The sequence below is a fragment of the Lithobates pipiens genome, unplaced genomic scaffold (assembly GCF_037356315.1).
Source record: "Lithobates pipiens isolate NorthernLeopardFrog02 unplaced genomic scaffold, aLitPip1_a1.2 Scaffold_8, whole genome shotgun sequence".
NCBI classification, from domain to species: Eukaryota; Metazoa; Chordata; class Amphibia; order Anura; family Ranidae; genus Lithobates; species Lithobates pipiens.
In genome coordinates, this window is record NW_027507903.1 from 515760881 (window position 1) to 515779749 (window position 18869).

The 18869-nt window shown below is 42.6% G+C and overlaps 1 protein-coding gene across 1 annotated transcript in view; it reads right to left on the reverse strand.

The window, feature by feature from the left end:
• LOC143960638 (tetraspanin-15-like) overlaps window positions 1-18869 on the reverse strand; it is a 243344-nt gene that overhangs the window by 211176 nt on the left and 13299 nt on the right. The window lies entirely within an intron of this gene.

Consider the following 18869-nt stretch of genomic DNA (forward strand, 5'->3'; position numbering starts at 1 on the left):
GCTTCAGGTTAAAATACACCTAGTACTTAAAAGGTACTTGAAATTTCTTTTGTTTCTGTTCCATAATATATTTCTAATTGCCTGTATTCCTCTCAGTCGCTAAACAGTTCCAGTTTATAAATACTGTAATTAGTAGTTCTGATTTCTGAGCCTCTATGACAAATTGTACTAATTGCCTGGAAAAAAAATATTTATGCGAGAGCCCCAAAAATTCCTAGTTTCCTAAGAGAGATGTCTCTTAGGTTTCCTGGTTTTAAATAATCTTGATCAGGTTTATAAATTGGAAATTTTGGAAAAGCTTGAAGATAATATTCCTTCTATATTTCCATATATTAAGTGTATTCTTTATCTACTGCAGCTAACACAGATATATTAGGGGGAAAAAAATCAATGGAAAATAGCAAGAACTATGTCTGTAGTTTAAAAAGAAGGGAATTCAATGGAAGCAGCTACCGGGACTGAAAAGCATAATTCCTCCAAATGCCCAAAGGTGATACAGACAAAAACTTGAATAATCATTCAGCGCTCAAACATCCTCAGATGTAAAACGTATCAAAAATCAGACAGCAAAAGTATAACATTGTTAATGTTCGTTGCAGTAAATGTATCCTCCTGAAATAATCAGGAAAGCATGGTACTGAAAGTGGAAGTAAATGTATCATGCACTTATTTCATCCGTTTGTGTATTGTGGTCAGTTTTTAATAGGAAAGCAGTGGAACTGGCAGGAACACCAAGGACCTCACACAAAGGAAGCAATACAAAGAGAACAGGAAACTTTTCAAGTACATGGTGCAGCAGAAACATATCAGGAATAAAATCATAATCAGTTATGAAATGTTGGCTATACATACTAGGACCAAGCCTATTTTTGACACTTGTTCACAAAGTTAAAATCATTTTTTTTACTAGAAAATTACTTAGAACCCCCAAACATTATATATTTTTCAGACATCCTAGAGAATAAAATGGCGGTCATTGCAATACTTTATTTCAAACCGTATTTTGCGCAGCGGTCTTACAAACGCAGTTGTTTGGGAAAGAAAATAGTTTTTTTTTATTAAAAAAAGAAGAAAACAGTAAAGTTAGCCCAATTTTCTTTTAGCCCAATTTTCTTTCTATATTGTGAAAAGATAATATTACGCCAAGTAAATTCATACTCAACATGTCACGTTTCAAAATTGCACCTGCTCATGGAATGGTGACAAACTTTGACACTTAAAAATCTCCATAGTCATCATTTAAAAATGTCTACAGGTTACCAGTTTTGAGCTACAGAGGAGGTCTTTTGCTAGAATTAGTGCTCTTGCTCTAACGATCACGGCAATATCTCACATGTGTGGTTTGAACACCATTTACGTATTCGTTCACTTCTGTGCACGAGCACAGAGGGATGGGGCGCTTTACTTTTTTTTTCTTATTTTTATACTTTTTATTTTTACGCTGTCCCTTTAAAAAGAAATTTGGGATCACTTTTTTCCTATTACAAGGAATGTAAACATCCCTTGTAATAGAAAGAAAAAGCATGACAGGACTTTTTTTTTAGGTCAACAAGACCTCAGATCTCACATTTACACTTAAAAGTAAAAAGAAAAAAAATGTTTTGTTTTTTTTCCTATAAAAAAAAAAAAAAAATTGTCCCTTTAAGGCCATTGGGCGAAAGTGTCAATTGAGGTTGCTCCGGTCCAATAAGGACACAGAGTCGAGTGGGGCCATCATGTCCTCACTTGACTTCCTGCCCATCAGGCCACAGGACCGGATCATCTCCGTTGCTTACAACAGCTCTGGTAAGCGGCGGAGACGCCCGGGATGCAGCGGGGGGGGGGGGGGGGGTTTGGGGGGAGGTCACCTCTCCCTAAAAGTGGTCATGCCGCGACCACTTTTATCTTAAAGCAGACCGTCTGCTGTGAATAAAAATACCGGGTTATGGCAGCTATCTGCTAACATAACAACTTCAAAGTGACAATGTATATCCATGGTGGGTGGTCCGGGAATGGTTAAATAGGTGTATCCACTTTAACACATGTCCAGCCCAATATAGGCGGAAAAACAGTGGGATTAAACTGTCGGAGACCTAGAGACTCCTGACGGATAGCAGTAGGATGGTAACAATCTGCTGTGATTGCAAGGACTGCTCAATGTGACATCACACACCACTGCACGCCTCCCTTTTTAATGCGTTTCGATTGTAACAATGAGCAACCTTTATTAAACATTGCAGAACTCCTTCTGCCAAGTTTAACAGTTTTACTCCTGTGTATATCCTCAATTGAGAATTACATCTTCATTCATAAAGAGACATTTCACAGAAAAAAATAAAATAAAGAAAGAACAAAACAGGGGGAAAAAAATGAGCAAAATTATATATGAATATGATATATTTCAAAAACTTTATTCATGCTTCAGAAATTGTCATATGCGATATTTCAAAAATATCCCCCCCCCCCCCCAAAAAATGAATTAAAAGCAAGCAAACAATCTGATGCCATTATTAAGGTACACATTTGATTTTCTTGGTGAGAAGGATGCAAGTACTTTGACCTCTCTTAAGATATCCCATTCTTTGGAAATTATTTTCCTCCTAATCACAAGCTGACCAGGATGGGAAGGCCGGGAATGCTGACTCTTATCTAATAATACACCAATCTGTATCCCAGTGTTCTATTACCTTCCTAAGATATACAAGGACTCTATTTGACCCCCCCCTCCCCCCCCCCCGAATGCTCTATAGTATATGGAAATAAATCCTTATCCTCAAAACCTGTCACGATACATTGATTTTGATTTTCAGCCCCCGTTCAGAACACCCCTGCATACCTAAGAGATTGTAAACATATAATTACCTTTTAAAGGATCTTCTATGGGATGACTATTAGTAACAATGTTACCTCATATTAAATGCAGCAATTCCACATGATAAGGGATGGGAGACTGCTAGACATGCACTGGAAATGAACAAGTCTTTATCTATAAGTCAGATTCATTTCATTTTAGGAGAGGACTTCTCCATGCCATTGGTTGGAACAACTATGGGAACAAGGCTAGCATCCAGCTTTGCTAATCTCCACATGGAAGACTAGTTCAGTAAGGTCTAGTGTGGGGATGTGTTAGGGTAAAGCTTTGTGATATGGAAAAGATTTATTGATGACATAAACTTTGTATGTGGAGGGGGGGGGGGGGGGGGGGGGTCACATGAAGAGCTTGACCTCTTCAGACAGGGTGTGAATGATAATGGTTACACTCTACAGTTCACACCGATTAGCGATGTCAACGTTCTTGATCTGTTATAAAGGGTACACCTATTTAAAGGATCATGTATAGCTATATCAGTGGAATGTCATACACAATCTGATTAGTAAGCGCACAATACCATTACTTCTACTTTCTGTACTGTATGCTTTATGGATCATGTTTTACTAATTATTTCAAGAGGATAAATGCACTGTCACAAATACTAAAAACCGTATACTTTGCTGTCTGATTTTTGATACTTTTTGACGCCTGTGGATAATCGTTTGGGTGCTCAATAACAATTTGAGTTTTTTGTTGTATCAACTGTAGACGTGCAGAGTTATGCTTTTCAGTCTTGGCTGCTGTTTCTGTTGGATCCCCTCTTTTTTTTTTGCATTTGCTATTTTGCATTTTTAAAAATACAGTATGCAAACTACAAAAGTGCAAATTACTGCAAACAGCACAAGGTCATCTGATTTTTTATTCCGCTAGCTTATACTAAACTTCAGTATGGTGCATAAGATTGCCAAGAGTGTCCTCATTAATATTTTACTTCTTGCTTCTTTTTTTGCTACTTTATTTATATCTTTAGAATGGATGTTTGACACCATTACAACCAATAATTCACATTTAACCAGTTATTTTAATAAAGGTTGTGTGATGCTGTACCCAAACAAAAAAGTCATTTTTTTCCACACAAATAGAGTTTTCTTTTGGTGGTATTTGATCACCTGCAGTTTTTATTTTTAACGCTATAAACAAAGAGTGACAGTTTTTTATAAAAGAAAACAACTATTTTTACTTTTTCGTTATAATACATATCCAAAAAAATAAATAAAAACACATTTATTTATCAGTTTAGGCCGATATGTTATATTTTACATATTTTTGGTAAAAAAAACAAATAAATAATAATGATAAAAAAAAAAAAAAAAACGCAATAAGCATATATTGGTTTGCGCAAAAGTTATTGCGTCTACAAACTATGGGATAGATTTAGGGACTTGTATTTATTTTTTATTGTTTTTACTCGTAATAGCGGCGATCTGCAATTTTTAGTGGGCAGATAAATCTGACCCTAAGGGACACTTTTTGGGGACCAGTGACATTATTATATTGATCAGTGCTATAAAAATCCACTGATCAATGTAAAAATTACACTGGCAGGGAAGGGGTTAACACTAGGGGGCAATCAAAGTGTTACGCGTTTTCCCTAGGTGTGTTCTAACTGTAGGGTGGGTGGGCTCACTGGAACATGACAGATCACTGTTCCCAATCACTGGGAACAGCAGATCTCTGTCATGTCTCCTGACAGAACGGGGATCCACTTGTTTACACTGGCAGATCCCTGTTGTGCCTCTGTACTAGGCGATTGCAGGTCGCCGGTGGACATCGAGTCCGCCAGACCCATGGCGCATATCTGCCTGCAACTGCGCGTTCCGCCCTACAGGTATGGCGATTCGCACAGGAGAGCCGAGCTGTCACCATGTAGTGACAGCGGCTTGTCAGCGGGATTATAAGGATATAAGAAAAACATTATAAATATATTTTTTCTTTTTTATAAGTGATCGCATACTCTCTGTTCTCAGCAGCATAAGGGGCTTAGAGAAGTAATGATGGATAAACAGTAGAACATAGAACTTCCCAGTGAATGGCTGTGCGGGGGGGGGGGGGGTCAGAACAAGTCTAACCATTGGAGGACAGGCAGTCTGTTTTCCCAGCACAGCCAGAACACTGACCACACTGGGATGCATGTGCTCTCATGGTGGTGTGTGGTCAGTTTGAATGTAGGGGGACTGGCAGGCTCCCCAGGTATTTCACACAAGGTAAGTAATACAAAGAGAACAGCATACTTTGTAATACAAGTACACGATATAGCAGGCACATATCAGGAATATGAAATGTTGGCGTAACATATTCTTTAAACTTGATAGCAATTTTCATTTTATGATGTTTTAATCCACAGAAAATTACAATTACTGCTGATAACACGCAATAACTCAAGCTGCCAAAGATCTTTGCTTGGAGGAATAATTTGATTCTGCTGTCTCTTTTCAAAACTCACATTTATTCACCAAGAACCTTCTGTTGTTTTCAGCTTTAAAACATTTCCAGCATCCATTGCTATGTCATAAATGAATGGGGATATTAGTGTGTGCCCTCAATATATCTAGGTTTGACTTTTGCTACATTTGTCTGTGATCTGCCAACAAACCAACTGGTCTCTCTCTAGTGCAGGCCTCACTAAAATGGCAGATCACAGTTCTGATGTAAGGGGACACACTGATAGCAACACCCTTTGTTTGGAGGAACTCTGATGGGGGCACTCTAATGGGGTCCTGTTTAAAGCAGTCACTCTAAAGACACCTGATGTAAGGGAGCACTATGATGGGAACACATGATGCGAGGATGAACTCTGATGGGGGCACACTAAAAACAGACACCAAATATTATTGAAATGTTTTGAAAATTATACATTGCAAATTTTCAAATACATAAAATGACCACGTATATACTAGAATCATAGAAGACAATCATTATACAAACATGAGAGTCAGGCCTCTGCTGAAATAAAATTTTACTGACCAGACCTAATTGAATCTTAAAGCGGAGGTCAACCCTAAAATGGACCTTCCGCTCATCGGAATCCTCCCCCCCTCCGGCGCCACAATTGGCACCTTTCAGGGGGGAGGGGGGTGCAGTTACCTGGATAATCCAGGTAACTGCACCCACTCCCGGGATAGCTCTCTGCGGAAAGGGGCGTAGATTACGCCCCTTTCCGCAAGTGCCCGCCCCTTCCGCAAGTGCCCCGCTGCCTGCTGGGAAACACACAGATCCCAGAGGCAGCGCAACTCGCGCATGCGCAGTAGGGAACCGGGAAATGAAGCCGAAAGGCTCCATTTCCTGATTCCCATACCCAAGATGGCGGCGGCAGCACCCGAGTGACGATCTACAGATCGGCTTCGGGTGCCGACATCGCGGGCGCGCTGGACAGGTAAGTGTAACTATTTTAAAAGTCAGCAGCTGCAGTATTTTTAGCTGCTGGCTTTAAAAAAAAAAAAAAAAAAAAATGCGGAGTCCAGGTGGACTCCCGCTTTAAATCATTACCCCTGCTCTGATGGACATCCCATTCACTTCCCTTCTTGCTCATAAAGGGCTCCAGCTCTTGCCACTACTTCTACTGGCTGCCAACTACATGGATAATACAGATTAGACATCTAACCTACAAAGGTCTCTCCAATTTAGTTACTGCAAGGAAGACACAATAGTCATTAGCAGAGTGCCTGCTACATAAATCAACTGTGGATGCTTTGCTCCTGAAAGGAAACATAATTCATGTCTGGGAACCCTTGGTGGGGTAGTTTACAGCACTTGACTATTGATGGGGAGTATATTCATGGAGGTCAATTATAAGGGAAACACGACCAGACTTTCCGTCAGACTAGGTCTGAAGGGATTAGTCCGTCAGACAGACAATCTGATTGTGTGCGGGCTAGTCCAATCTTTTCAAAGAAAAAATAAATAAAAAAATCTGATGGACCTATAAATAGAACAGGTTTCAAATCTATCCGACGGACTCAATTCTGAAATACTAAAATCGAGAAAACCGTTTGTCTGTGTGCTGGTCCGACGGACAAAATAAGACGCAAGGGAAACTATTGGCTACTGGCTATGTCCACACGTTCAAAATTAACGGACTTTCGAACAGACTTAGTCCGTTCATGTGTGGCCAAGTCCGTTCGTTCCCGAAACTCCTTCGGAACTCCGCCGAAAGTCCATCGGGAAGACCAAATGCTGGCCGGTACATTGCAGAGGATCATAACAAATATCATCCACAATATAAACCAAAGTCAAGAAAGGAATCATGAGAAATCATCCTCTAAAGTTAGTAACCTGGCATGTCTGGATACAATTCCAGAAAATAGAAAACCAGATGGTGAAGAAGTAGAGAGAAGAAAGAAAGAAATGTAAGGACACCATCACTCATTAGGCTTCACCTCTGTGAGAGCCTTCGCTTCCTCTGAATAGATGAACATGTTCCACAATGTTTAGGTATGTGTGTAGGTCTCTCGTTTCTGCCAGGCGGTCAAAACCAAGTCCTCCAACCAATTTAACACCTCCACCTTCCTTAACCACAGACCAATGGACGAAGGCTGCATTTGCTTCCAAGTGAGGGGCATGCAGGTTTTGGCCACATTTAACAGATGGCAAAGAATATATTTCTTGTATACTTTGGCAGGTATTGCACAAAAAAATAGCTGGATCCTCAGGGACCTTGTAGTCTGTAAATTTTTTAATGATCCTGCAGACCTCTTTCCACAAACCCTCCAACTTAGTGCAAGGCCAGAAGATATGCAGCAACGTCTCACATTCCTCCTGACACTGCCAGCACAGAACAGAGTTGCCCGGAAAATAACTATGAAGAGATGGGGTGCGGTACCAGTGAGTAAGGATCGTAAAATTGGTTTCCTGTAATTTCGTGCAGATTGAACAGTTCAAGGTGAATCTGGTAAATTGGTTTGCTGCGCCATAGAAAATGTTCTACCCAAGTCCGATTCTCATTTATCCAAAAGAAGGCACATATGGAGTGTTTAATCACACTGTACTTGCATTTAAGTACCCACATACACAATCTTTAATATGCACTGCAATATATTTACAGCTGTATAGCTATGCCAAGGTATCCCGATTTCAGGTATAGATAGCTCCCTTTATACATTGCCATCCTTTTCAGACAGTTCAGTAGATGTATACTGGCTGCTATGACTGTGAAGATGTAGTGCAGTCTGTATTTAAAGTGTTATTAAACCCACTGCAATTAGGTGAATATTAAGGCATACTACTTACTAGGTCAGTGATGGCGAACCTTGGCACCCCAGATGTTTTGGAACTACATTTCCCATGATGTTCCACTACACTGTAGAGTGCCTGAGCATCATGGGAAATGTAGTTCCAAAACATCTGGAGTGCCAAGGTTCGCCATCACTGTACTAGGTGATATATCTCCATCTTTGATTAGCTTTTAAGGTCTCCTTTTAGGTGTATGAACATGTATTGATCTTCCTTACGCTTGCATCCCTTTCTGTAATGGCTCCATTTACTAACCAGCTCTTTAAGAGGCCACCGCAGTGAGGGTACACCCTCTACTTGGATTATTAAAGTGGTTCTAAAGGCTGAAGGTTTTTTCCTTCATGCATTCTATACATAAATGTAAAACACCTTCTGTGTGCAGCAGCCCCCCAAATATTTACCTGAGCCCCATCTCAATCCAGCAACATGCACGAGGGCTTCGGCTCTCTGGAGATTCACCCCCCTCATTGGTTGAAACATCAGTGGGAGCCATTGGCTCTCGCTGTTGTCGATCATAGCCAGTGAGCCAATAAGATGAGAGAGAGGTAGGGCCAAGCCACGGCTCCATGTCTGAATGGACATGCAGAGCAGCGGCTCGGGAGCGCTCCTACTTGGGTGCCCCCACTGCAAGCTGCTTACTCTAGGGGCACTTGACAGAAGGGAGTGGCCAGGATCGCCAGTGGGAGACCCGAGAAGAGAAGGATCAGGGCTGCTCTCAGGCTTATTTTTGCCTTTCATATCACTTTTAGCGATGTGCGGTCATCCTCTGCACCATCACATGTGGGCAAGGATTGCACAGCTAAATAAATTACATGAGTTCACATTTGCTGTTTTTAGTCAACCGATTTTCTTTACCGATATGCACACCTATTGTGTGTGTGTGGGTATGTTTAGTTCTCTGATATAGGCTGTATAATATCTAGCAGAATTGTACATTGAATAATTAATGAACAAGAATGAAAATATTCCACTTTTCTAATCTTCAAAGGTCCCATAGGCTGCCACTTCCCGATTTTTTCTATGTAGGGGGTCTGCCAGTGGAAAGGTTTGTAGTTCTCTGTATCATACAAAGTTTGTTGTGAAATAAATTCAATCACGTAGATGGAACACAGCTTTAGCAGTAGCTCATCGATCGACCGTGAACCAGTAAGTCCACTTTGCAATCTCCCATATGATACTCCCCATTTCCATAGAAGGGAGTCTGCCAGTAGTAAGGTTTATAAATATCTTTTTTGTGGTAGATGCTATTCAATCAGTTAGATGGAATGCAACATTAATAATATTGCATCAATCTATCTGGTATATAGCCCATCAATGCTGTAAAAATACAGATCCCACAACAACAGATATACAGTATATAACTCTATTCAAAGCCCTTGTACACACGGTCGGACATTACGACGGGAAATGTCTGATCGGACCATGTTGTCGGATAATCCAACCGTGTGTGGGCTCCATCGGACTGTTTCCGTCGGAATATCCGACCGACAACAATTAGAGCTGGGCTATAAAATTTTCCAACAACATGATCCGATCGGACCTTGTCCGATTGTTTGTAGAGAATTTTGATCGGACAAAGTGCCACGCATGCTCAGATCAAATTCCTAGACCAGAGCTATTGGCTACTAGCCTGAACGTAGTACCGTCGTAATGAAATAACATCATCATCACATTACGAACGAACGGATTTTCTGACAACTTTGTCCGACCGTGTGTATGCAACACCAGTTTTGGACAAAATCTGACGGATTTGTTTGTCGGAATGTCCGACCGTGTGTACAAGGGCTAAGACTTATTCGCTGCACTCAATTAAATCCTATAATAGGAGATCGTCATATGAAATTCCTGTCGGTGCAAGTAGCAAGGTGAACATTCGGAGCTTATAAAGCAAATTTGTTTAACATGCTAAACCTGAGCAATCCCATGGGGACCAGCTTGTAGGTATGCTCAAGTATATTGAAACTTTTTAGAGGACACAATAACACATTTCATGCAATATTAGTCTATAGAATCCTTGAAATTAAGCACACAACTTTTCTTGCATTGTACTTAACAATCTCAATTGCATCTATATGCAAATAAAGATATGTCAGAATGTTACAATTAATGCAAGGTCAACGGACAGAGTGTTTCCAGGTTAGATGTACAGAATTTTATTGCAATCTCTCAGGAGTATCTATGAGCCCAGGTTCACACTGACAGCTGGAATTAAATCGTGCGAGTTCAGCTGAACTCACACGATTTCATTCTCGCATGTGAGTCCCGACTTTCGGGGGTGATTTCAGAGACATCTGTGTACGTTGGGTTGCTGCACAGATGTCTATGGAGCACATCACCCCCCCCCCCCGAAGTCACCAAAAGTAGTACAGAAAATACTTTTGCGGCGCTTTACCGATTCTGATGGGGATTCATGGGAATTGCCACCGATTTGGCATGTGATTTGACATGTCAAATCGCATGCCAAATCACTCCAATGTGAACCTAAAGCTATATCACCACAATAATAATAGAGGAACGGAGCAGCATAAAGAAATGGCACTTAGAGCTTTGCCGAGAGATAAGTAAACACTACAGATATATGTGCTTAGGTCAAATTTTGTGAATGGGGTTTACAACTTTAACTTTCACTTTAACTGAACAAGCTAGAGTTAGAAGCCGATTAGATACCATGCACAGCTGCACCAGATTCCACACTCTCCCATTTTATTAAATTAACCCCACGATCTGTGTTTGGGGTGGCTAACACACACCTGCACACCTGTCAAAATTGGAGGAGCAGCTGTGTCCATGCAGCAGCTGCATCCCCATAAACTTATATACAGTATGGGCTGCTTGTACGCAGCACCTGGCAATGTATGAACTATAGACTCATTCAAGGTCAGCGAGTCTCATCGGCCCATTCAAGGTCAGCGAGTCTCATCGGCCCATTCAAGGTGAATGAGTCTCATCGGCCCATTCAAGGTGAATGAGTCTCATCGGCCCATTCAAGGTGAATGAGTCTCATCGGCCCATTCAAGGTGAATGAGTCTCATCGGCCCATTCAAGGTGAATGAGTCTCATCGGCCCATTCAAGGTGAATGAGTCTCATTGCCTGAGCATCAAAGATTGTATGATGACATTACAGAATTGTGAGTGTTTAGGCACTTTTGCAGAGCTGAACCAGCATATTAGCTAGATTTTACCTTCAAGAAAAGAACAAGTGTTGACTATGTATTCTATTCAGCTGTACGTCAGCCATTTGACTACCAGGAACTTAAAGGGGTTGTAAAGGTTTGTTTTTTTCTTAATAAAAATAACAAAACATGTCTATACTTGCTCTGTGCAATGCTTTTGCACAGAGCAGCCCAGATCCTCTACTTCTCGGGTCCCGCACTGATGCTCCTCCCCCTCATCGGGCGCCCCCATGGAAAGGCATCCATGTGTCCATTGACACAGACAGTGGGACTTGGCCCCACCCCCTGTGTCACTGGATTTGTTTGACAGCAGTGGGAGCCACACCGCTGGATCAGATTGGGTTTAGGTAAGAAAATGGGGGGGGGGGGGGGGGTTTAGGGGCAGCCTCAGCAAATAAGGTTTTTCACTTTAATACATAAAATGCATTAAGGTGAAAAACCTTAAGAATTAAAAACCTTTAAAGTGATTGTAAACCCCTCGCCTTGTAAAACAATCCATTCAGTTTAAAATAGAAAGGAAAAGCAAAACATCTGTGTATAGATATAAAAAAAGAAAAGAAAAAACACACTATAAATACCTTTTTCCCCACTTTTTTTTAATTTTTTTTAGAAGTGATCACATTCCCTCTGTTCTCAGTTGCATTAGAGCTGGGGAAGGAGAAACAGCAGCACGCTGAACTTCCCAGTGAATGGCTGTACAGGGGAGGGGGGTGTCAGGACAAGTCTGATCATTGAAGGAGAGCACATTGAGTTTCCAGCATAGCTAGATAGCTGACTAGTGTGTGCTCTCTTGCTTAGTGTGGTCAGTTTTTAATAGGAAAGCAGAGGGACTGACAGGAACACTGGGGGATTTCACATAAAGGAAGCAATACAAAGATAACTGGATACTCTCTCATACAAGTACATGGTACAGCAGGCATATACTCGGGAATATGACATGTTGGGGTAACAAACACTTTAAATGTACATAGATTTCAGGAATAAACCCAGATCAAACAAGATCACTCAGGTCACTGTGCTACACCGCCTCCTCCGATTCTCTGCTAACAGGTATCTTGCACTGCGACATGGTGTATCCCTTTCATGAAGCTCTAATTTTTGTCTCTGTAATTAAAGAAGAACTTAACTGCATCTGAGCACCACAAACTGAAAACACTATTTAAGTCATTTTTAATAATTTTCAATGCAAATTCACCCATCCATCCAGGTCTCCATGCTTTAGTTGAGAAATCACTTTAACCACTTGCTTACTGGGCACTTAAACCCCCCTCAGTCCCAGACCAATTTTCAGCTTTCAGCGCTGATGCACTTTGAATGACAATTGCGCGGTCATACAACACTGTACCCAAATTAAATTTTTATCATTTTTTCCCCACAAATAGAGCTTTCTTTTGGTGGTATTTAGTTACAGCTCGGAGTTTTATTTTTTGCTAAACAAACAAAAAAAGATGCAAAAAAAAAAAAAAAAAAAAATCATGTTTTAATAGTTTGTTATAAAATTTTGCAAACGGGTCATTTTTCTCCTTCATTGAAGTGCGCTGATTAGGCGGCACTGATAGGCTGCATTGGTGGGCACTGATGGGCTGCATTGGTGGGCACTGATGGGCTGCATTGGTGGGCACTGATGGGCTGCATTGGTGGGCACTGATAGGCATAGTTAAGGCGGCACTAATAGGCACAGATAAGGCGGCACCGATGGGCACAGATAAGGCGGCACTGATGGGCAAAGATGGGCACAGATAAGATGGCAAGGATGGGTGGCACGGATAAGTGGCACGGATGGGTGGCACGGATGGGCACTGATAGGTACCACAGATAGATGGGACTGATGGGCACTGATAGGTGGCTCTGATAGGTGGCACTGCTGGGCACTGATGGGCGGCACTGCTGGGCACTGATGGGCGGCACTGCTGGGCACTGATGGGCGGCACTGGGGTGCAGCACCTTTGAGGCAGATTTTGGGTGGCACTGTGGGTGGCACTGCTGGGTGGCACTGTGGGTGGCACTGTGGGCACTGCTGGGTGGCACTGTGGGCACTGCTGGGTGGCACTGTGGGCACTATGGGCACTGCTGGGTGGCACTGACAGGGGGGCACTTACTTTATTTCAGGATGGCACTGCGGGTGGCAGGTGGGCACTGGCAGGGGGCAGGTGTCCGCTTGAATTGCTGGCCGTGATCGGGACTGATGTCCCGAACACGGCCGCCGGCAATCAGCTTTTTTTTTTCTCCTCGCGCTGTCAGCGCGAGGAGGAATACTAGCCGATTACCGGCTCCGTTTTATCACATGATCAGCTGTCATTGGCTGACAGCTGATCACGTGATAAGGGGTCGGGATCGACCCCTTACACGGATCGGTGATCAGGCGAGTCTCACGGACTCGCCGATCACAGAGCGCGCCGCGCGCGCCCCTCAGGGGGCGCGCAGGCCGCTCGTATCCGGGACAACGTCAATAGACGTAGTCCCGGAAATGTGGGTCCGCGCTGTTGTCGTCATTTTGCAATAGCGCGGATCCCAAGTGGTTAAAAAACAACCCCTAGCATTTCTAGCATGGCCATCTTGAGTAAGGGCAGATAATTCATGTAGTATTTACTTCCTGGAATCCATCTGCTCTTAGCCCAGGCATGCATGCAGGAAGGTGTGCTTGGCTGAGAAAGACCCGCCTGAAAACTCCTGGGTTGTATGGCATCATTTGCGCCTAGGCCAGAAACCAGTGTTCTGCCTTTCCAATCCAAGCATTGAAAGTTTGATCTCCGTAACTTACAGTTAGCTGTGTTGATATGTCAAAAACCCCAATCTTATTTGTATAAACAGACAGTGACTCAATCCAGATGACACCTTGTTGATCTTGTGAAGTTTAATGCATAAACTGTGAGGATCTTACAACAATATACATCGGATAGGTTAAAAGATCATAATGTGATCCAGTCCATGAGACATGTGCTGAGATGCATTACTGGGAAATGAACAAAGGGTGGAGCTAACTATACAGGATACACTGAGATACAGGAAGGGGAGGAGCCAGGGACAGAATTGTAGGACCGGCTCCTGACGAGCACGTGCTATATGTTTTTTTCAATTTAATATTTCTAAAACCACAGTTGGGTTTTGGGGTTAATTATGCTAAATTATGGTTTCAGTACCAGTCTTGCTGGGTTGCACTGGGTTCTCCTTGGCTACAGGTGTCGCTGTCACCACTGGCAAGTGTGAAAACGCGGTTTAGCTAGGTGTATTGAATGCCATTCTTTCTCGGAACCAGCCCAGTGGGAGTGTCATCCTACTGTGCATTCTGGGAGAGGGTATTTAAGGTACTGACATCACGTGCTTCTGGGTTCCGGTCCAGAAGATTCTTCTGTCTGTTTGGTCCTGGTCCTCCTGACCCCAGGCCCTCATGGCCTGGGGTGCTGAACCATCCAATTCCGAACCTCGGGGCTGGATAGCTTGAGGCAAAGTAACTGAAAGGAGGATTGAAAGGTGGTCCGGTGCTGGCTCACCTGAGGAGAGGCCCAGCAACTGGAGAAGCACCCAGGGAAGGAGTCTTCAGGAGGAGGCTATGCATAAGGCTGGCTCTTCTGAAGGAGCCTGGAAGCTCAGTTGAAGGACACTAAATGGATTTACACCAATACGGTATCCCGCTGCGAGATACTGGTACCATATGATAGCTCTCTAAAATTTACCTATGCTCCTCAGTTACATTCAAGTCTGTGGCAGAGACTTTGTTCTACTTAAACACTCTATCGGCTGCTAGGCCTAGTGGGAAGAGGTCTATCCGGTAGATGTGAGAATCCAGTTGTGAAACGGTAAGTCTCTGGATTTCTATTGTGAGAAACTTCCTATTTCTGCAGTTCCAAAAAAGTACCTGAACTTCCTTCCTAACCCTCTACCCTTCATTTAAGAGACTGTGTTATCTTTTAAATAAATATCCCAAAAAGAGGATACAGTGTCAGTTTCTGCAGTTCTTTGGGCCATCTACCATGGGAAACCCCTAGACATATACGAGTGACGCAACTGAATTGTAAATCAAAATGATAAAACAAGTAAATAGAATCTATCTTCTCATCTATTTACTAATGCTAGTAGCATATAGTTTAAAATTGAGAGAGTTTAGTTCTGCTTGAGGCTCGGTTCACGAATGAGTCGCATCCGTCGCACAGCAGGGGTCCGGTGCGTGCCGGTTCACTGTTTCAGGTCTGATTCCAACCCAAATTTTGGGCTGAATTTGGACCTGAAACGGACCAAAAAAGCACACCTTTTTCCTACAAAACGCATTGGACCTGCTGCGGAACCGGCTCCATAGAGAGCTAGTCACATTCTCCTGCTATGCAAACTGGATGTGGAGAACCCGCATCCAATTCAAAATGGTGTGAACCTAGCCTTACTATACTGTTGGCTGCAGCTCTGAATATTGAAAATCTGACATGAGTTACCAGTCTGAAAATTGTCGCAGACAATCCCTTACTACAGAGCTCATTAGGTCAATAATTTAATGACACGGAAAACTCGGAGCTTCAACTCCGCTCTTTCCTTAGTAAGCACATCCTCATGTACCAGCCTGCAATAGCTTGTCTGACAAAAGCAGATGTGACAATATCAAAGATCCTGAGAGCTTCTTATTCACTGTAATCCCTGACCCTCTCAGGGCACGGAGCATTCAGTGTAATGAGAATCATCTGCGGGGTGCAAAAGAAATGGATTGCATTTCATATAAAGAGAAAAAAAAAAGCTGTATAAGCACGTCAGTCAACAAGTCAGCACAAGCTCACTTATCTACAAAGGCTTTTAAAGACTCTCAAAATAAATGCTTACTATAGAGTAGTGCCATTTACAACTCTACACAGGGCACCCTATGCAAGGAAACTCAAAATGGCATTTTAAAATATACATATTAATAATACACAGTTGTGATGGCCACTTATCTAGCAGAAGTATTCATCGGCCTATTGATTTATGTGCATCAGCGATAATATGGGGGCTGGAAAAAGTAACAAATCACAGATTTTATATTGTGTTTCTGATGACTGTATGAAAATAAAAGCTGAAATCCAATTAGGCGCTATTGATATACAGTATAGCTTAGTTTGTGTGTACAAAAGTAATGTGTATTCTTCTTTGAATCCTGGTGTGATTTGTGTATTTCTTCCAGACTTTAAAAATGTGCCTCCTGTAATAAAGACTGATCACTGCTGTTCTCTCTCCTTGTGCAGGGTGACTGGTCTGGTCTCCTCCCCCTACTGTTCTCAGTGATCAGGAACAGTGATCTCTGTCATGTTCCAGTAAGCCCATCCTCCCTACAGTTAGAACACACCCAGTGAACACAGTTAACCCCCAGTGATCGCCCCCCCCAGTGTTAACCTCTTCCCTGCCAGTGTCATTTTTACATTGATCAGGGCATTTGTATAGCACTGATCAATGTAATAATGTTCCTGGTCCCCAAAAAGTGTCATTTGGGGTCAGATTTGCCAGCTGCAATGTCGCAGTCCCGACAATAATCGCAGATTGCCACCATTATCAGTAAAAACAAATATAAAAAATGTCCCTAAATCTATGCCGTAGTTTGTAGACGCTAAAACTTTTGTGCAAACCAATCAATATACGCCTATTGTAATTTTTTTTAACCAAAAAATATGTAGAAGAATATATATCGGCCTAAACTGATGAATAAATGAGCTTATTTTTTTTGGGATATGTATTATAGCAGAAAGTAAAAAAAAAAAATTATTTTTTGTTTGTTTATAGCACAAAAAATAAAACCCGCACAGGTGATCAAATACCAGCAAAAGAAAGCTCTATTTGTGGGTAAAAAAAGGACATCAATTTTGTTTGGGTACAGCGCCGCATGACCGTGCAATTGTCAGTAAAACGATGCAGTGCCGCATCGTAAAAAATGGCTTGGTCATTAAGGGGGCAAATCCTTTCCGGGGCTGAAGTGGTTAATGAAACAGCAAAAATAACATAGTTCAGGAGCGTAGTCAAAAACAGAAGGCAGGGTTTGGATGCCAGAGTGGGTAATTAGACGAGCCGGGAACAGGAAGCCAGGAGTCAGTGAAGTGAGGAGCAAAGTCAGGAGCAGGTAACGGGAGAGAAGTCAGCCAGGCCAAGTCAAACACAAGCACACAAGCAGAAACGCATTGGAGGTATTGACCACGCAAGGGCTAGGAGCAAATGAGCTAAGCTGCTTAACCACTTCATGACATACATATACGGTGGCAGGTTAGCAATCCTGTGCGAATTGCTGTATATGTATGGTGGCTCCCTTAAGAGCCATAACAGGAGCACTGCAAGGCGGGGGACCCAATACACGTGGCCGGTGGGCATGATTGCCGCTGGCCACCGGCAGATCACGGGCATGAGAGCCAGAATGTGGATTTGTGTGTGTAAACACACAAATCCCTGTTCTGACAGGGGAGGAGAGACAGATCGTCTGTTCCTACTAAGTAGTAACAGCGATCTGGGTCCTCCTCCAGTCAGTCCCAGTTAGAACACACCCAGGAAAAACACTTAACCCCTTGATCACCCCCTAGTGTTAACCCCTTCCCTGCAAGTGACATTTACACAGTAATGAGTTCATTGTTATAGCACTGATCGCTGTATAAATGTCAATGGTCCCAAAAAAAAAGTTTCAAAAGTGTCCACAGCAATGTCGCAGTCCCGCTTAAAATCGCAGATTGCCACCATTACTAGTAAAAAAAAGAAAAAAGAAGATTTTAAAATAACAACAATAAGAATAATAATGCCATGAAAATGTCATAAATCTATTCACTATTTTCCAGGCACTATAACTTTTGCGCACTTTTGTCAGCGCGAGGAGAGAAAAAAAACACAATTGCCAAGCTTTTTTTTAGATCATGTGATCAGCTGCCATTGGCTGACAGCTGATCACGTGGTAAGGGGCCGGGACCAGCCCCTTACTTGGATCTGTGATCACCCGAGTCTCCCTGACCACAGCGCGGGCCGCATGCAAAGGGGAGGCCATCATATGACAGCCTCCCGGAAATTCAGGTCATTCGACTATAGCGCGGACGGCAAGAGGTTAATGGTAAGCAGGTGAGTCACTGTGGAAACAAAAAATGGCTGTTAACTGACAGCTGAGCAGCTCTGAGCACTGAAAGAAAAGAGATGCCTGTAAGTAGCAGAAGCGAGACCTGAAAGTTGCAGAAAAATACAGACATTGCATTTTCTGCACTTCAACGCATCTCACATCAAACCAGCATTGTGGTGTGAACTGGGCACATTGAAAACAACTGTTTTCCATGAGCCAAATGATGATCTGCGATTATCCAGTGCGAAAACATGCAAGTCACCTTACACAGTGTGAAGGAGCCCTTAGGGTGCTTTCACATGGGGCACTGCTGTAGATCCCCTGCTGAAGTTGAATGGGATGGATGTCAGTTTTCTGATATGTGCACCCATTCAGTTTGTGTCTACATTTTGATAGTGAACTGTGGTGGACCCATGATGGCTCTAGGGGTGACCGAACTTGTGTCCGCTTACAACAGGCTACCTCCAATCCATCAGGAAAAAAAAAAAAAAAAAAAAAAAAAACCCTGACAAAGGTCTCCCAAAAATGTCATCCGTATTGGTGACATTAGGAGGCCACATGCAACTCATCGGTCACAATG